Below are 17672 nucleotides of genomic sequence, written 5' to 3' on the forward strand. Positions count from 1 at the left end.
ATTTCCCTCCAGAGTGGGTGTACAGGGTGCTGGGCACCAAGTGGTAGGGAGCGAGAGGCCAGGGATCCTCCTAGCACTTTGTTGGAGATCCCCAAGCAGGAGCCCCGCAGGGCACTGAGAGGAGCTTCAGAGCCCGCGCAGCTCATACCCCAAATGCAGCAGCCTCTTGGCAAGCTCTGTGGGGAGAACAAGATGGTGCTTGATCCCAGCAAGACCGTGAGTGGTGAGGCTCACGTCTTCCTGCGTGCCCATGGAGTCTGGGTGAGCAGAAGAGCACCTGACCCACCACTCCCAACTGGGGCAAGAAAGAGATCAGACCTGGAGGGGATTTCAGTAACCCACAGGGGTCTGTACTGGTGTTTGTCCCCCTGCTCACCATCCCTGTCCGGGGCTGCTGCCACCTGCCAGACAAAAGCCATGTCCCATTTGTGTCTTGTTGGAAGAGCTGTGGGTGCCTCAACTGCAGACAGGGACATCCTCAAAGGACCATGTACCAGCCATACAGTCTTTGCAAACTGCAGTCTCTGTGTCTCCTCACATTTAAATGGCAGGGAAAGGTTTTTTCCCTTCATTCTGCCTTTCTCCACTTCTTGCTTTTTTGTCTCCTTTGGTTCTGCCTCGTCTTTATGAACTCATTTTCCCTGTAGTGCCTTTTTCCCTGTTTGCAGCCTACCTCTCACAGCACTGACTGCTCGTATATTGTTTTCCAAGTCTATCTATCATCTTTTGTGCTACAAAGAGGTGGATGCAGGAGAGCGAGCTGTGGAAAATGCACCTCTACAGCAGCAGGAAGAGGTGTGACGCTTTCTCTTCAGTTGAGATGATAAGATGGGCAGAGGGGAAGGAGAGGAGACCATCCCTGTTTCAGGAATCACTGAAGTGGCATGTCTTTTCCTCCAGCATCCCCTGGGAACCCTTTTTAGACACAAGGACCCCGCAAGAGCTTGCCACAACAGCTAACATTGCAGAAGTGGTCTTTCTAGATGCCAGTCTTCCTAATGCCTAGTCCCTAGGGAAATGCTCATATAGCAGGTTTCCACCCCTTCTTTTCAGCATATATTTCTATGGATGAGGTGCTCCAGATCCATAAAAGGGGACAGTCCTTTGTGGATGAAGGATCTACCAGTGAAGGTGGTTCATGAGGCAGAGACGCTGCTAAGCCACAAATTTGCTGTGACGCATCCGTGAAATTCTTTCTTTGGGCCTCAGTCCCCAATATGCAAAGGTGGAAGGATGCCACTTCTCCATCATAAAGCCATGTCAGGATGGCAAGGGTAAAACTGGGTGCAAAGTGGAGATGTCCCATCATGCTAGATGCCCCTGCATCTGCACCGCTCCCAAGGATGACGAGAAAGGCACCCTGCTCTGGCCTGGGCACTCGGTGAGCAAGGTGCATCATCACAGGGGCAGGCAGGGGCACCTGCTCAGTAGAGTTTCAACAAGTGGACCATGTTGATGAGACACATCCACTACCAAGGTGGGATCATTGACATTGCTGGGGAGGGATTTTGCTAGATGATACCCATGCCCTGCACCCATGGCAAGGGAGGAGTAAGAGGGGAGAGCCCCTCTGCAGCAGAGGAGCAACAGCATCCCCATCGCAAAAGCCAGGGCCAGTTTTTGTCCCCTGCCCAGCTCAGGGACACAGCACTGGTATTGTCCCAGGACTGCCTGGGAAAATGGGAGGGGTTCCCCGTGAAATCTTTCCATACAGTAAAACGGCGTCAGAGCTGGGGAGTGAGGGGGGAACGACACAGACATTCAAAAAAATACACACACACACACACACCCCAGCCAAACAATACCCGCAGTGTGCTGAGGGAAAGGGAGACCCATGAATTGGGAGTTTGATAAGGATTTTCTCCCGCGCGCCCGCTCTCTCAACAGCCCCTTCAGTTTTCCCAACTCCCCCCCCCTCCTTCCCTTGCCGGCTTTCTTGTTTGGGCCTTAAACAGTGTGCTGTCTTTGTTCAGGATACAGGTGAACGACAATCATGTGATTAACACACACTCACACACACACACACACACACGCACGCACATAAAAAGCTTTTTAAAAGCGTCCAGCTTGCTCCAGACCCAAAGACGGGAGAGGAAACCCGGGCTAGGAGGAGCTGAGGCAGCAGCGGTGGCTGGGATGGGGATGGCCGCTGGGATGGACGTCTCTCTGCAAAATCCCTTTCCCATGGAGGTGGGCACGTGAGACAATTAGGGGCAGGAGGGGGGGGGCAAGGTTTGGGATTTGGGTATGGGAGGGGGTCCTGCCCCTGCTGCCGCCTTGCCCACGCAGGACAGGCTGGTGTGGGTTTGCACTGGCTGTGTCCCCCTGTGATGCTGTGGGAAGGACAGGGGGTGACCATCCCAACATTGTGCTGGGGAGGGGGATGCAGAACTCTCCCCTTCTCTCCCTGCTGGGGATGGGTACCAGGTCTCCCACGCCAAAGCCAAGCCCAGCTCCCACGTGGGATTTGCATCTTTGCCAGCATGAGGCTTGCTGGTCCCGCCATGGCTAGAAGGGAGGGCTCGGTGAGCAAGAGGAGGGTGGCAGCCCTCCTGCTGGAAAAGGGGAATGTCTCCCCGCCCAAATCTGAATGGATTTGCTCATTCCCCTGGTAGACCAGGAAGGAGACAGAGAAAGGGAGAGGACCAGGAAACTCAGGTGGTTGTGGGAAGGTTGTGGATGGCAGGAACAGTTGACCCATGCTGGAAGTCCTGCTGCCCCAGCCAGAAATAATATATCCAATATCCTCAGTGAGAACTGCATGGCCCCTTTGGTGTGGAGATGCCATGGGACCCTCTCACACCTCATCACCATGACCATAAAATAGCTGGGAAGCTGGCTACTCAATCCTGTGGGGGAAGTGGAGGGTAGTGAGGGCGTGACCAGGTGACCTTATGAACCATCCACAGAGGAAGTCATGAAAGAACTAGAAAAAATAGCAAGGTTTCAAACAGTTACTCTTTTTATTTGAAGTTTGGTTGAGTGTGATGCTCCAAGGAAAAGCAGGGAGGAGCAAAGGGAGAGGCCACCAAACACTTGGAATATCTATGGGTCTGCAGCTAGTCTCACTCGTGAGACATCATGGGACATGACTGATGGCAGCCTGGGAGAGATCAGGACCAGGCCATACCCTTTGCTGGAGCACCCAAGCCCAGCTCTGTCTCCACCACTTCCTCATGCCCTTCTCTCCAAATTCCTCCCTGATCTGATGTCACAACCACCCTCCGAGGCTCCCAGCATGCAGGTCATTTTCAAGGCCTTTCCGTGAACAGAAGCAGCACAGTGTCCCCAGAGCCTACGTTTGTGTCACCCTCCACGATTCTGCGATGGCTGTGATCTCCAAAGAACTCTTCCATTTGCCTTGTGCCATAGGCATCCTAACAGGGAGCCGGGCACAGGAAGCACTGCTGGCCTCTGGTCTTCATCACCCCTTGCCAGTTTTGGCTGAAGCTCCCAATATTGGTCCTAGACCTTCCCAGACGCTTCTTTGCTTCCAGTCATGGGCATTGGCGAGCTGGCTGCCCGCAAGGCAGCCTGAGGAGAGATAAAGTGGTGTGGGTCACTCGGCAAAAGCAAAGACCTGCCTGCAGCCCTGCCTGGGTTTTGGCAGCACCACATCACATCCATGTGGTTACAGGACAGTTAGCTGCAGGGGGTGTGCGGTGAAACAAAAGGCAGGCAATGCCTGGAGTTGTTTACTACCCGAGTTGTTTGTCAATCCAGTGCCCTGCACAGGGCAGCAAAAGAAAGGTTGCAGCAGCTGCCCTGCTCTGGGGTTATCATTCCCCATGGGTGACACAGCATGGGTGATGCTGATCAGCATGCAGCACTGCAGTCCCATCACCCCAGGATGGGATGGGAGTCTTGGGAAGCTTTTTGGGGACTGGGTCTGGGATGTGGTTGCAGAGTCCCACGTGGCTCTGGAGCAGGAGAAACCCCGTTCCCTCTGCAAGGCACACCAAGGGCTGCTGCAGGTGCAGGGAACCACACTGCTGCTGCCACTGGCATGCATGCCTTGATGTGGCCGAGCAGGAGGCTGCTCAGCAGCATTTTTTGCTCTAAAACAGTGGATTATGGCACCAGCTGATTTACAGAGGAGGTGTAGGGAAAACCTTATGGAACGGAGAGAGGAGAAGCACCCCTGAGCACTGAAAGACTCCAAACAACTCCTGGCCCATCGTCTTGGTCAGCTCATTGTTTCATGGGTGCACAAGGACTCGTGATGGCAAAACAGGACAATATTCCTGCATTACTTGGGTCTGGGAAGATCAAAGAGGAATGGGGTAAGCCTGTCTGTCTGCTACCTGCTCTGATGAGTGGCAAGGAGCCTCCCTGGCTGTTAACCCCCTCATCTCCTGCTGGAAAGGCCAGGTGTACCTCCAAAAAGTGAACCCCAAAAAGCAAGCGCTGAAGGGGTGGGGAGCTGGAGGAGAAGTGGACAGGGTTTGCCTTTTCTCAGATGGAGTCTGGCATATCCAGTGTGATGTGATGGAGGGAGCTGGGTGCTCTCAGTCTGCACGACAGAGAGATGCCGAGAGGGGAGAAAAGGGGAATTGTACAAGATTGTGCAGAACAACGAGAAAAGGGGACCCTCCCAACAGGACCTGTGGTTGTAGTAGTGCTGAGTGACCGCAGTGGGCTTGTTCAGCGGTGACCAAGGTGGCTCCGGGGTGATCTTCACTTCTGCCTGTCTTCTGGCTGCAGGGAGGCTCCTGGGGAGCCGGGGGAAGGGTTAAGTCAGGAAGGCTTCAGCCTGCTGCCTTGGCCCCTGTAATTCCTCCAGAGAGTAGGACTGGGAGAACAAGGAGCCCTTTCTGTTCACAGGAATTAATAGCAAAGAGTCATCTGGGGTGTCATTCAAGCCCTGATCAGCTCCCGGAGGAATGTGAGGGAGAGTGAGCGAGCGAGGGAGCACAGCCCAAGGCTGAGGCACCAAAGCCAGGGCAGGAGCCGCTGGGCTGGTAACTAGTGTTACCAGCTGGCATTTGGGCAGGGGACTGTCTTCCCCTTCACCCCAACCTCCATGTCCCCTCTGCCCTGTGCAGGGGCTCACCGTGACACCCGTACTCAAAGGTCCCTTATTACCCACTGCTTCGTTGCAGGGGGAAGATGTCCCAACCTGTCAACACCACAGCTTCCCCTCTGCTGAGCTGGGAGGGATGGGCCAGGCAGACAGGAGCCAGCACAACCCCACTGCCCTCATGGTGGACATGAACCCCAGCAGACATCCCCTCTCCAGGGCTTCCCCATTGCCCCCAGCCTGTGATGGCCTTGGGGTTTGTCCTCCCAAGCCAGCTTGCCCATGGAGAGGGGAGCCCTAGGGAGCTCTAGGGAGCTCTAGGGAGCCCTCAAGCATGGCCTGGGACATGGGGTGGTAGCTCAGTGGACCACAAAATTCACTGCTGACCCCTTTGCCACTGCATCATTTTGCCCAAACTGACTTGGTCACTGCAATTTTGGAAGAAAAAGATCAGGCCAGTGAGTTATGTCACTAGTGTTTCACAGTGTTGCTTCACAGCTGCACAGGAAGGCTTGAAAGTGCTGCATGGTGACACTGCAGCATTGCCTGTAATGGCGATCAGCTCTGGTGAGACAAGTAGATATTTTGGCCATATGTCTACTAGCATGAGAAGGAGACCTTGGAGTGGTCCACCCTGTTCCATGGCCCCCTGCTTCCTCTCTGCCCAGCTGCAACATGGACTGCCCACGTGACCATGCCTGGTAGCACAAGGTGACCCAAGGCTCTCGTGATGCAACGTAGTCAACCCTACCATACAGAGACGATGGGGTCCTCAGGGCAACCCTTTGGGTCAGCATGGCCACAGCATGGACCACGATCCGGTCTGGCAGTGAATGCAGGTCAGGCAGACGGTGACCTGCATGAAAAGTGACCAGAGCTGCGCTGGAGTGCAGGAGTTGCTTTTGCTGGCCGAAATGCACCTCACCAAAGCTTCCCCTCCTCCCCACACACATCAGGTCAGTGCAAAACCAGGCAGCTTAAGCACTAATTCTGCATCTCAGCATCCTCTAAGAGATGCACAGTGCTGCTAGGATGGACTCCTCCGCCCCCTCCCCGCTCCTTGTACCACCACCACAATGAGTATGCCTTGTCATAGAGGGGTTAATAAATGATGCAAGAAAGGAGCCCTTTAATGCACGATGACCTTTGGCCTTTCATAAATCACAGTGTTGGGCTGCAAGTGCGCAGGGGGCGTGAGGCAGTGGGGGGAGAGTATGGGAGGGGGTCCATGCAGCTGCGCCACGGAGTTGACATTGTTCCCACCATCACTAAAGTGCAACAAATCCCTCTATTGTGTTCCTGGTTTATCTGGTTCCTCTTGTTTATTAGCAGAGGTTGTTTGGCGCTGGCTCCAGCCCTGGGCGGGTGGAAAGAGTGTTGGCACGCACCAGAGGAGGGGAGGGAGTGAGTGGGGGGGATCGGGACGGGAGGACGAGAGCAGTTCATCAATGGCTGTATTGTCCCATCTTTTTTGTTGCTCCTGTAATGATATGTTCGAAAAAAGGGGATTAAATTAAAAAAAAAAAAAAAAAGGCAGAGAGGGAGAGAAAGACAAACGGCACAGAAGGACTTGGTAAGAATGGCCAGTCTGGGCCCACAGCGGATGCTGTTGCAGCTGGGGAGGATGGGTCGGGATGGAGCTGCGACGGGGCTGCTCTGTGCCTTTATGCTGCTTATTCAGGTTGGGAGTTGTGAGCCCCAGTGGCTTGGGCTGGCCCTTCCCGTGCCAACTCTATTCATGGCCAGAGGGGACCACGTGCGCACAGCAGAGAGGATGGGGCGGAGGGAGCAAGGGGCTGGAGCCAGCGGGGAAGGGGGGGGAAGGCTATTCTTCATGTCCCTCGAGGCTGAACCTGCGTTTGTACAGAAGAGGCAGCTGGGGGGTACAGCATCTTCTCAAAGCACTAGCAGTGTCCTTCATCCTGCTTGGTCATCATCCCCCAACCTGCCCACCCATTAGGAGAAGCACCAGGGCCCCTTCACAAATTAGAGATTTTCTTGCGCCCAGACCTTGCTTGCGCTTGCATTTTTTCCCCTGCAGCTGCCTATGGACACATCCCCATGGAGAGTTCCACTGGTTTTCATAGGGATCAGTGGGACAGTGCTGGAAGATGATGGTACTTTGGTCACCTCTTTGCCTAAAGATAGATGACAGCGCAGGTAAAACTGCCACAGCAACAGGAGCTTTGCTCGTCATTGCTCTGCTTGTTGCTACCCATGGAGCTGAACAGATGCAAGCATCCCTAAGAGGTGCACATCCCACCATAAATAGCCTTACTGAGATCAGAGTGAAGTTTGTTGAGATGAGAGTGAAATTCTGTCTGGGATGCTCAAGGGCATTTTCCAGTTCATCTCAGGCCACTACCTGGCCAGTTTTATCCCAGCCACACTGTCTGTTTCTGCTCCAGTGTCTCCATCACCTCAGAGGTGTTGTGTAGGGGCACATTGATCTGGATGTGCACAGGAGCTCTGCTGTGATTTTTTTTGTTTTTTTCAAATGGCATAAGTCAGAGACCGAATCATTCTGCTGAACTTGAAATAGCAGGTTTTATTTTGTGTTGTTAGACTCTCGTGTCTGACCTCTCATATTTCAACCCAGGTCAAGTTTTAAATGCAAAAAGCTGGTTTGAAATGAAATGTCAGAAATTCCCTTTGAAAATGTCCATTCGCAACATTCTGGCACTTAGAAAACGTAACAGTTTAGGAACATTGTCCTGAAATGAAATGTTTTGATATTTTAAAAATCACACGCACACACTCACTTTCCAGCCAAAATTACTTGTTGAACTAGGTTTAGATCTGCAGCTGGTTTCATTCCCCTGAAGTCCCATTTCTTGGCAAATTATTGACCAATAAATGCTTCCCCGATATCAGTCATTCCCACCCTTAGGTGATGCCACATCCTTTCCATCCCTGGGAGGTCTCAGTGTCTCCACAGACTGCTGGATTGTGCTTGGATTCTTTGTTTCCCCAAGTCCCACCTTGCCTCAAGTGATCTCAGGACCCCCAGCAGCCCCAGCAGGCCTGCCATCAATCTGTGCCACCCACCCTCTGAAGGTCAAGCATGAAGCCCAGCGCTGGCACTTAAAAGCTAGAGGTTTAAACTCATGTAACGTGGTCACATGTCTTTGTGTGGTTGCTGCTCAGGGTGTTTCTAAAGGGACATATGAGGAGCTGGGTCGCGGGGCTGTGAAGGTCTGAAGCTGTACAAGTGGAGGGGAGGAAAGGAGGGGATGGGATGGAGGGACCTCTTTTCAACAGAAGTGGCAAATGAAGTGCGTCAAAGCTGAGAAACATTGCTGACTTAATTAAAGCTAACATTTTTGTACCCTCTTCTCCCATGTAAATATAAAATGAGAGTGAGCCATCCCACTGGCCACATAGAGATGAGTCAGGTAGCGACAAAAGGATTATACAGCTGTCAACAGCTTCCCCCAGCCCCTGATTTCAAGAGTGGTTCAGTTCCCCACCTCCCCCTCTGCCCATCACACTCTTTCTCCAGCACAAGTCTGATCAGCTTCTCCACTATAGGAAATTCTCAAAGCTAATTCTGGCTTACCTGTCAGCTACTGCTTCACAGCCAGTAGGTACCTCCATACCCAGTGTCATCCAAAGCATCTTCATGTAAACTCTGAAAAGAAAGAATGAGTAATTCCCACCAGCAGTCAGTATCACAACTTGTTCAGATAAACATCATAGAATCACAGAATCATACAATGGTTTGGGTTGGAAGGGACCTTGGAGATCAGCTAGTTCCAGCCCCCCCGCCATGGGCAGGGACACCTTCCACTAGCCCAGGTTGCTCAGAGCCCCATCCAGCCTGGCCTTGGACACTGCCAGGGATGGGGCATCCACAGCTTTTCTGGGCAACCTGCTCCAGTGCCACACCACCCAAGTCCACCTGTCCTTCCCTTCCTCTAGTCCAGTGAGAGGGGATTCATGGGACTTCTGGATTACAAACCTGAAGAGTTATAGGGTTTTCCTTGGAAAATCTGGTCACACAGTGAGTTTAGCAGCAACCTGGAAACAGAGTACAGTTTGCCTGTGCCAACTTGAACCAGCAGCAACACCAATCCTACACCTGAGCCAGTCAGTCACAGAAATGTATCAAAGCCAAATCGCCTTCTGAGACATTCACATCTCTCTTTTTCTCATGGGCAGTCTAAGCTTTGTCTAATCTAAGGCTACCTACCAATCTCATCAGCTCTTATAGCAGATGGCACTGGTGGCTTTGAAGGAGATGGTCTTGTCTGCCCAGACTAGGTCACGTCATGTCACAGAAAGGACAGAGCACTGGGACCTGGATTTATAGCAGACAAGTGCACCCCTGAGTGTCCTCAAAGGCCAAGTCGAGCCTGAGATAATTCCCCTGAGAGCAGCATCTGGATCACACCATAGATGTCCCCAAGAGCATTCAGTGTGTGGTAATGAGGACCGACCAGGCTGCCTCAAGGCTGTGCCTGCAAAGTCATTATCCACATCAGCAGAAAATGGAAGAGAAAATAAATACTCACCACGCACACAAAAGAGGATATGCTACTCCAGACAGTGTGGGGAGACACACCTTGGACACTGAGGTCTCAGCTGTGCTCATGGTGAGCCTGACTCTGCTTTCAGTGGCATGCCTTGGAGCAGGGACAGGACTGTGGCACTCACCATGAACATCACAGTCTGAGCAGCTGTCAAGAAAAACCATTAGGTTTTGCTTTCTGAACCCCAGGGAAGTTCAAGGAACCATTTACCTGCCAGAAGTGGTCTGGGAGTTTTTACATGGCTATCAGCATTGGGCTGGAAATTCATAACAAGCCCAGATCAAGTTCCTAATCAAGAGGGATGTCTGGGATATTTTAAATGCAAGTGTCACCTCTTGGGAACAGCACAGGCCCTGCAGCTCCACAGAGTCACACCCTGCACATTTTGCTCTGAAGTGGGAGAGGAGTCACAGCCCATCGGCCCCTGGGACGTGCAACACAGTGACTAGAGGAGCATGGCACTGCTTGCTGAACATCCCGGCCCAGATGGCACAGCTGAACCTGCCGGGCAGCAGGATTCCCCAGCACCGCCGGCTGCACCAGTGCCTGCTCCTGTGCTGTCTGAAGCACAGCTGTCTCATGTCCCCTCTTCTCCCTACCCCCCAGGAGACCACAGAGCATCCATGGTTCCCTGGCCACCAACGTGGCCCCTCTGTCAGGGGTCCCCTCGATCGCTGGTCAGCTCTGTTTGAATTGAGACAAGAATTTCTCCCTCATTCACACAGTCATCTTGCCTTCCCCCTCCAAGCCATCAAAATCCTCTTTCCCTGCCTCCCTCCTTCTCCTTCCCGCCACCTCCCCCTTCTCTCCCTGGAACTTCCCTGCAGCTGCAGAGCTGGCCAGACAATCGGGTGTTTTAGAGAAATACATTTTTGGGCTAATTTGCCATGCATAAGTGTTTCTCTTACCCTTTAAAGGCAAGGAACAAAGAGCACATTCTCTGGGAGCTCTGCCCTGTTGTGAGCAGCCCTGCAGCTGTACAGCACTGTGCTACCCTCCACTCTCCTGCTCCACTCTCTGCTAGTTGTGTATGGAGATGGGGCTCTGCTTCTCCCTGTGGGACCACAACGTCTCCTACCCGTCACTACAAATTTCGTTCTGTTTTTTTTAAAGCAGAGCCAGAATAAGTGGGGAGGGAAGGGATTTGGCAGCACCATCACCTAGACTGACTTGTCACATCATCCAGGTACAATTTTTTATGTTGAGACATCATTTATTTGGAACCAGTCCGAATTTTCTTTTATGTGGGGCTTCATCTGGTGTCCAAGTTAATTATAAATATTTATTTTATCCCCTTGATAAGTAACACTGTGCAATGCATTCCACGCACCATATTAGACTGTAAGAATTCTTATGCTATCAAGGAAACTTAGTCATTAAAAGAGAAGTCATGTGTGAGGCTTTCAGGTCCTATTTCCTCCCTTGAAACACTGGTAGCCATCCTTGCTTGGGGAATTTCTCAGACAGGAGGATTTTCCTTTTTGAACTAGGATGTTCGGTTATGAACAGATTTGACCTGGTGGACCTGACTGGGAAGAAGATGCACATGTTCTGGCATGAACCACTCGCTGGTTGTGGGAGAAGGAGATGGCCTGGAGCAGCTGGACACTGAGGAACTAAAAATTTTTGTCAGCCTTGTGGGGATCCCATTTCAGCACTTGCTGAATAACCTTTTTGCTATCCATGGGAAGCTGGTCCAGCAAACAGCTTCCCAGATGAGGCAATAGGTTCTGGTATAGGTGAAACAAGGCTTTTAAACCAGCCACAGTGAAGTCACTTGCTCCATTCCAGCAGCCCTGTATCCTGGAAAACTCTTCCCATCAGCCCACTCCAATCCACCAAAAATACTAACTCAGTCCAAACCAGTCACATTTTCAGCTCCGAATTCAGCACAGTCTAAAGCAGCTAACCCGGTCAACTCTAGCCTACCCAGAACATGCCTATCACAAGCTGCCACCTCAAACTTGCATTCAGATTGCACTCAGTCCACATAAATGTAGCTCAGCTGGGTCAAATCCAGTGTAACTCAGACCAAGCCAGCCATATGCAGGCCATTCTAACCAAATTCAAGCCACACTCCATTCAGGGACCAGTATAGTCTAGCCTGTCTAAGCCAGTAAGGGGCTGAACCAGGATGTACCAGCTGCAAGGCAACAGAAGCTCAGCTCTGAGACACTTGAAATGTGTTTTTAGGTAAAAATGTCTGGATCTTACAGAAGTCACCATGACTTTAAGAGCTTGTGGCACTTTATCTCAAACAGGTTAACAGCATTGGTCCCCCTGAAATGCCCGGCACATCATACCGATACAGATGCATTCATTCTTCAGTTCACTTCCACACCTTGTGTCCTATTGCTTTGCCTCCAGCAGATCCTCTTGACTCAAATCCAGATGGATCTCTTGCAAAAAAAAAAAAAGAGATTTTGCTTTAAAATCCTTCCACCTGTTTAAGGAAAAGTCTTCCACTGTTTTAAGGACAAATGGGAAAAGAAGAAAGAAGAAAGAAGAGAGAGGAGAGGTGAAAGTGTCATGAGCAGAAATGTATTTGGGGGAATACGTAATACAGGAAAAGGTGAAGGCCTTATTGGCTGGAGCCTAAGATCCTGAGCTTCTAAGCTAGGAAAGGCCAGCTTGGAAGAAATGATAGCTGGAGGAACATACAGTAGAATAAGGTATGATTGGCAACACCACCCAAGGACAGCAGGACAGGTTGAGCCTCACCTGGCACAGCCCACTAAATCCCTCCCTTTCTGACTCTTTAGGCTTTTTGCATGCAGCAAGGCTGGTAGCCGTACCTATGTAAGAACTAAGTTACAATAGGAGGCCATTAGTGGAGCCAAGGCTCAAGGACATGCATTTATTGGTAGTGTGGTGGCACTTGTTCTACACAGAACATCACCTGCTCTTAGCTCAGCTGAGATTTTAATGGTCTGAGACTCCTGCCATGCTGTGCTACTGTGAATGAGCTGTGTGAGGGAGCAGTGCAGAACGTCAAGCTTCCTAGTTTCCAAACTGCATTTCAAACTCCAGGATTCACTCTTCTGACCTTGCAAGTGACTCCAGTAAGTGCCAGTCAGGTATTAAAACCATAGTGCCAAAAAAAAGTCAATTTCTGCTGGACTCAGAGCTGCAACAGTGAAAATCCCATTGAGCAATGGATGTAATCATATTTAGCAACCCCTCTGGGTAAATGTCCTTCAATCCCTCTAGGAGACTGAACTTGAAAATTTCCTTCGTAGGGCTGCAGGGGACATCACACAGCACAAGTGGTCTGAGTGGCACAGGTAGGTTGGCCACCAAGACCAAGTGCCAATGCAGACACCCCAAAACACTATATGGGGTTAATGGGAGCAAAATTCAGCTCCAGCCTTTGTGGTTACCAACTCAGTGAGACAGAGAGAGAGAGAAAGAAAGGAGAGGAAAGGGAGGGAGAAGGTTAGGGAGAGGGGGAGGGCAGATTTCTGTTGCCACATGATTTTCCTGGTTATTTTCAAAGCGCTGCTCTAACACACGCACACGAGTCCCATGTGATTGCTTATTTACGAAAGCACAGTCGTAATGTTTTGTGCATCTCACATCCGCTCAGCAGCCCACCTGACTGCGGGCTCCGTGGGCACCCACTGCATCCTTTCCATCTGCGCCATCGAGCCAAGGGGGATGGGCAACCCATGATAGTGGACACTGCTCCTGTCCTGGCGAGGCAAGGAAGCAGAAAGGAGGACTGTCTTTCCATTTCCAAACTGCTCCTTACTTCCCTTTGCCTGGAGCTATGTGAGGATGCTCCAGAGGCAGGGTGCTGTCCCTTCTGTACTGTCATGGGGAGAAAAGGCATTTATTTCAGATCTGTCTCACTTCTTTCAATTTGCAGAGCACCTGGAAGCAAGCTCAGATACAAACAAACCTGGCATATGACAATATCCCATATTGGATCTTCAAATAGCTGCACATTCTCTTTCCCTGTGTAAAACTTTTTCTCATACCGTCATCACAGAAGTCCCCTTTCACCCAAATATCCACTCAATAAAAGAGGAAGCCTCCTTAGAAAGGGCAGGGAGGTGGCTAAGAGAGGGTGTTCACAATGAAATAAAGCTGGTTGTTTCTTTGAGGTTGTGGGATTTGGCCTACTGTCAATGCATTTGTATAGAGAACCTCTAACTCCAGTAAAATTGTTCTTATCAGCTAAAGGGAGGTCTAAGACATGAGCAAGAGAGATGCAATGTCGGAGAACAGATTTTTTGAAGGCCAACAATAGGAACTGAATTCACAGAGGCTGTGATGGGACAAGATTGTGCTGCAGCAAAACATACATTTTAAGTGTGGTGTTTTCCTTTCCTTTCTCTCTCCACAGTCCTAGGTGCCAGCATCCCTAGCAAAAATGTCAATGAAAAGGAGTCATTGCCTCATATGCTGCAAAAACCCCTCCAGTGATCTTTGCCAGTATTGAAGCTCCTGTGAAGAAAGGACATCTGACATTTTAAAACTTTGGTCTGGCCAAACCACCTAATGTCATTCCTGCTTCCTCTTCCCAGACAACCAATCCTTGCTTTAAATTGCCCAAGAGCCAACAGTGCTACCTTGCCACACAGATTACACCTCCCACCACCATGCATCTTTCCTGCATGCTTAGTAAGTCGCCTCCATGAAGGGTTAATTCAACCAGGGCCTTTTACTCCAAGTTGTTTTCCAAGTAGCTGAGAGAATAGGTCTCTTGTTACAAACATGGCTTCTGGGCATTTGGTGATGCTTTCCCTTTTCTCTCTCTCTGTACCACAAAAGAATCTTTTGTTCTTGTCCCTCTGTCTCATTTACTCTCCCCCACCCAGCTCTCGCCTCTTCCCTCCATTGGCTGCCAAGTGACTAAGGAATGGCAAAAAATGACCATAGCTGGTCATGGCAAATATTTCTTCAGCTATTATCTGATAGAGACCTTGAGCATCTATGTGAAGGGCCCTCTGCCTTCCCTCAGGCTTCTCCTAGAGATAGGGGAAAATGAGTCGGACACAACAGGGCAGGATATAAGTTGAATCAGTCCAACATGCTAATGGAAATGTCTTTCAAATGGAGTCATGGTGCCTGTTTCAGGAAAATCAAATGATAGGGACCCAGAGCTGGCAGGAGTCCAGTGGAAGCTTCAGTCTGCATTTATTAAAAAACACATGGGAGACACAAAAAAGTCACTTTCTGGCTTCCACATTTACTGATTCAGCTGTTTGTAAGCTGGAATCAACACTCTTTGTTGGATAGATTGTAATGTCATATAGTTTCTCTGCACTATTGCTATAAATCTGGTTGTGCGTGATCTCCTACCACAGAAAAGCTGTGACAAATCCCCATGGACATCATGTCTTCCCACACCCCATTGAATTACCTCAGGCATTCCCACAGACATCCTTCTAGATATAGCCCCTTGCACATACTGCTTCACTGAGTCATTTTACACATACATACATAGATATGTAAAAGTTCACATGATGCTAAACTCACTGCAATTTCCACGATGACTTTTCTGCAACAGAAACAATTCCCCAGCCAGATTCCTACCTCCCTACCTTTTAGAGCATTTGGGTATACCCTTCACTGATACTGCCTTCTGCAAGAAAATCAAATTCTTCAGTCTCACCTGAAGCAAATCTTGCTGGTTTTGCCTTTCTGCTCATCTTCCACAGACCCTCTTCACTACTCTGACTACCATTTGTCCAAGTCCATCTCAGTTTGTGTTGTTCTTTAGGTGAACATGGCATATACTGCCTGGCTCCATCTGCCAAGCTTTCTGTACTCTTCTTGCATTCAGTGCCTTAACTATTTTGGAAAGCCCTTGAAACAATCATTACCGTTCAGCCTTAGTGACTTCCCGCACACACGTGTACAAAGCTGTGGATTTAAGGCGTTATCTGGAGAATTTTTATTCCTGTAGAGAAGGGAAATGGACTATACAGGTAAATGGACCATTATATACCCACATTAGAAGGACTTGTCTGGTGGATTTTAACGAAGCTGGTTAAAACATCATGAAAACAGTGCACTGACAAACTCCTTATATTCATATGACTGTGCTCACAATTAAGATTTGTGCCAAGTCAACTGTATCTGTTTTGAAGCTGCATGCAGAGCAGCTTTCATTGTAAAGCATCAAACCCATCTAATATGTAACAATTAAGGAACATATAATAATGCCTCCTGGTTTGATAGCATCTAAATGAATCCCAACATAGACAGAGAAGTCCTTATTGCAATCCCAGCTGTGCTCCCCTGTCCTCACAGTAGCTCTATCATACAGGGTGCTCGCCAGGAGCGTACAGTCAGCCTTAGTAGATAAACACTGATCATCTCCATCGCAAAGCATAACTGAAGCACCCTGAGATGAAGAATTTTACCCGTCAGAAAAGCAAGTCTCTGGCAGAACCAGAAACTCATTAATTCAAATGTTGTGCATCTAATGCTACAAACACTAACCTCCCCACCAAGCAGTGCCCCGATAAAGCAATGCATTGCTGGATCCTCTTAGAAACCCCTGTTTAGCAATGGTGAAACAAGGAAAAGGATTTGCTTCTCCCTGGCTCCAGTTCCCCTTTACAGGGTGAGATCCCACAGTCCTGCAATGGAGACTACTGCAGTCAAAGGCAGTACACTGCCTAGAGGGCCCCGTCAGGGTCATCTTTGCACACTGTGGAGACCAAGAGGTCAGCTGTTGAAGTCCCTTTGGAAAAAGAGAGTCTACCACCATCTCTTTCACAGATGTGAAGCCCAAGGATGGATTATGGATAGATAATTTTGGATGAATCAAGAAAAGAGAGGAGGAATAGCTGGATGGCTAAATAAAGCCAATGAGATCACATGTTCCGCCTTTTTATCTGCTTTTCTCTTTCTGCTTTTCGACAACAAAGCTTCCTTTGATACAGAAGAAGAGGGGGGTAAGGAGGGTGGGGACAGGGGGTGCCAGAGTCACCCCAATGGCCCCCGGTCACTTATCCACGCTCCTTAATGTGATGTTCCCACTGACAGAGGCAGAAAAAAACAGTGATCTCATGATTCCAGAGACAATTCATGCAAACAACGCTGGGAGATGAGGGGTGAAGGGGACAGGAAAGAAGAGTAAAGGATGGGTGAGTAAAGGCAAGAAAGGGAAAGGAATAGGGAGAGGGGACACGGGAAGCAGGACCTTAGAGGACAACTGTGACTAGAGATACAAACTGAAGGTCAAAATCCAAAAGAGGATGTGTAGAGGGATTGTAGGGAAAAGGAGAAAAAGAGGAGTCTTGAGACCAAGGGTAACAGGACTGGTGGAAGAACGTTAGGTATGACATTGTACGGCAGGACTAAGGGCAGGGGCAGGGATAAGAGTTGACTGAGTTGTGGAGTACGTAGGAAATGGAGGCTGGGCTCAGAGGCAGTGTGGTGGGAGGAAGAACAAGGGCTTGATATGAGCGTGACAAGGAAAGGAGGGGGAAGTACCTATGGGGTCGGGAGCAGAAGGGGTAAGACTTACGAAACTTGTTACTTCTGCATTCTGCTTACACAAAACCAGGTCACCAAATCTGCCAAAACAATAATCCTGGTCTCTTACAGCCCCAGAGCCAAGAGATGCCAGGAATGCAATGGGGAGAGAGATTTATTACCTGAGGCATTCAGCCATGTCCAAGGGAGGCAGTGGTGAGGCAGTGGGGCTGGAGACAGGCAGCCCGGTTTCCACTTTGGCTGGGCTGATGTCTCTGCAGGAGACCTTCACACCTGTGCAGAGGAGCACTGTGTGTGTATTACACCTCACCGGCCAGCAGCTGCTTCTTTCAGCCTTCTTCCTTTCCTTCCCTCCTGCCTTTTTGTTCCTCCTTCCCTTCTTCCCTCCCTCAATCCTTCCTCACCATCTCCACACAAGGAGACAAGAGCTCAGTACAGTTGGTAGGAGATGTCACACCTTCTTCCCCATCCTTCAAGGGGGACCTGCCACCCCAGCAACACTTGCCCATAACCAGTGAAGCAGCCAGGGACCAGCAGGAGGCTTCTGAGTCCACAGGGCTCCTGATGGAGTTGGGACAAAGAGGGGAACGAAGAACTGGGGAAACAACTGGGGAAAGTGTCCCCCATTATGAGCTGCCATCTCCATGTGTCATGGCTTTCCCCAA

General features: G+C 50.1%; 1 long non-coding RNA gene across 1 annotated transcript; it reads left to right on the forward strand.

Moving 5' to 3' along the window:
- Positions 1 to 2064: 2064 nt before the first annotated feature.
- LOC114017977 (uncharacterized) lies at positions 2065 to 16378 on the forward strand. The gene is made up of 3 exons (XR_003563345.2): positions 2065 to 2190; positions 10669 to 10738; positions 13901 to 16378. It is a non-coding gene; the product is annotated as an uncharacterized LOC114017977 (long non-coding RNA).
- The last annotated feature ends 1294 nt before the right edge of the window (positions 16379 to 17672 follow it).

This window comes from Falco cherrug, chromosome 5 (assembly GCF_023634085.1).
Source record: "Falco cherrug isolate bFalChe1 chromosome 5, bFalChe1.pri, whole genome shotgun sequence".
NCBI lineage: Eukaryota > Metazoa > Chordata > Aves > Falconiformes > Falconidae > Falco > Falco cherrug.